This window comes from Penaeus chinensis, chromosome 18, assembly GCF_019202785.1.
Source record: "Penaeus chinensis breed Huanghai No. 1 chromosome 18, ASM1920278v2, whole genome shotgun sequence".
Taxonomy (NCBI): domain Eukaryota; kingdom Metazoa; phylum Arthropoda; class Malacostraca; order Decapoda; family Penaeidae; genus Penaeus; species Penaeus chinensis.
In genome coordinates, this window is record NC_061836.1 from 26,832,033 (window position 1) to 26,834,532 (window position 2,500).

The 2,500-nt window shown below is 36.1% G+C and overlaps 1 protein-coding gene across 1 annotated transcript in view; it reads left to right on the top strand.

Moving 5' to 3' along the window:
* The first annotated feature begins 2,206 nt into the window (after positions 1-2,206).
* The window catches only part of LOC125034643 (glucose dehydrogenase [FAD, quinone]-like), a 14,809-nt gene continuing 14,515 nt past the window's right edge, over positions 2,207-2,500 (top strand). The window contains exon 1 of the mRNA XM_047626545.1: positions 2,207-2,303. The gene's annotated coding sequence lies outside the window, so the exon portion shown is untranslated. The remainder of the gene's footprint in view (positions 2,304-2,500) is intronic.

A 2,500-nucleotide genomic window follows, 5' to 3' on the forward strand; every position in this document is an offset into this window, starting at 1 on the left:
ATTTTGATTACGATCGTTTACTCGTGCACACAGTTTATTTCTTAATATATTTTTAAGGCAATTTACCTTTAATTTGAAACGAATTGTACTATTTTTTAAACTTTTTTACCTTTGTACTTTCGCCGTGGGATTAATTTTTGTGGGTCAGTCTTCCATATGACCCCCTCATAGTTTTGTAATACTAATTAGGTGTCTTCTCAAGTGTTTCTGTTTGTCTGTTGGTATATGGATGCAAGCAAATGATCATCTGTCAACCTTTTAATTTTTCTTTTATTTCATCTCAAAGCATTTCATAGGATCATAATTTGGAGAGAGTGATATTGACAGGTTTTTTTACACCTCTTTCATTATAACAATATCATTGACCGTTGATGTTATTCCGTCAACGAAAAAAAAGGAATCCTCATAGACGGACATTCACGAAGCCAAACCGATCTTTACCTGCTGTTAAGCTTCTATTTAGTGAGTTTGACTTTCGCTGTAGGACACAGGGTCGCCACTTAAGACAAATCAGTTGATATTTGTGCAATTATACATACACACTCGAACAAATATACACACATGCAGTGTGCATTATATACATACATGCATATATATATACATATATACATACATAAATATATAAGTATATATATATATATATATATATATATATATATATATATGTCTGTGTGTGTGTGTGTGTGTGTATGTGTGTATGTGTGTGTGTGTGTGTGTGTGTGTGTGTGTATGTGTGTGTGTGTGTGTGTGTGTGTGTGTGTGTGTGTGTGTGTGCGTGCGTGTGTGTGTGTGTGTTTGTGTGTGTCTATGTATATGTGTATATACATATATATGTGTGTGTGTGTGTGTGTGTGTGTGTGTATGTATGTATGTATATATATACATATATATATATATATATATATATATATATATATGCTTGTATATATGTGTGTGTATATATGTGCATACATACATATATATATATATATATATATGTGTGTGTGTGTGTGTGTGTGTGTGTGTGTGTGTGTGTGTGTGTGTGTGTGTGTGTGTGTATATATATATATATATATATATATATATATTAATGGTAAAAACACTCTACCGTGTTGATACATTGGTAGAAAAACCCACAATGTAAAAACTAGATTTATTGAAAGTGAGACAACAGTTTCGAAATCCACCTGGATTCCATCCTCAGGTCTGAAGAGGAAAGGGAGAGGAGGGGGTATAAAACAGAGAGAGGAAAGGCAACGCGGTAACACGGGTGTGTAATTATCATATGTATATTATTCCCTAATCACCTAAGATGTAAACTGTTTAGATATGTAGATATTAAGAATATTTAGTTGATTTTACCTTCTTGCAGTGACATCCTTACACGGCATCCCAAGGCGAACGCATCTGCAGCCTTCAGGTTCGTGTTGGATATCCTCGGCCTAACTGATGTTTAGTCGGTGAACCAGATCATACACGTAAAGGCCAAGATAGTAACACAAAAATAAAGGCAACAAAGAGTGGGGATGTTTAAGCGTTTACTGGACAAATTTTGAATGTAGATTTGCAAGGACTAGCTTGAGCTAAAACCGCCTCTGACAGATATGAGAATAGACAAGGGAACGACAACGACAAGATATACAGTAATGTGCATAGAGTCGTCACTCGTCACGTCAAAATCGCGGACAAAAGACATACGACATCGATCTTTACGCCTACAACTACGACAACAACTAACCCTATTAATAAAAGGTTTCAGTGTGTTTTGTTCTGTGTGTGTGAACAAGAGTGAGCACGCACAAAGAATGAATTACAAACATTAACATTAATTTAACAATTATAAAATAAATAGAAAATTATATTAATCACACTGAATTCACCATTTAATAATATGCGATGGAACATACGCAATATGTGTGTCAGTTGTGTGTATAATATATATAATAAAAACATTGACAATTAATGGAAGCGATCTACGAAAGGATCAAGACTAAGCCTAATGTCAACGATAATTATCGACCTCTACTATTCCCTGCAACGCCTACTATTTACGTCCATTCAAAAATTAAATACCTAAACTATTACAACCCCCCCCAAAAAAAGAAGAAAAAGAGCATTGTGACACGTTTAGAAGTAAAAGGAAACTTGAAGGGGGTTGCGTCTCGCCCGAACACACCCGCTTATATATAAAGGGAGACGCCGTCCTTCTCCTGGGAATGTGACCCGGCGTGTCGGACGCACCACACGTATGCTCGTCCAGGAGTCGAATGGGATAAGTGAATTGCTGGTTTTAGATCGTGTGGCGTTGCTTATTTTGTCTTAAGGTGAGTTATGTAGATTCGTATGCTTGGTATGAGGGTACTTTGGATGTGATTTATAGTTCGGGAGTGTAATTCAAAGAGTGTGTAGATTTTAGGCTTATATATCCAGAAAATAGGGTGGATGCGTTGGAAAGTAAGTTCATTTCCGAGATAAAGAATGCGGGGCTGCTATATTCGTGTAGGCGCAACATGCTCTCTCA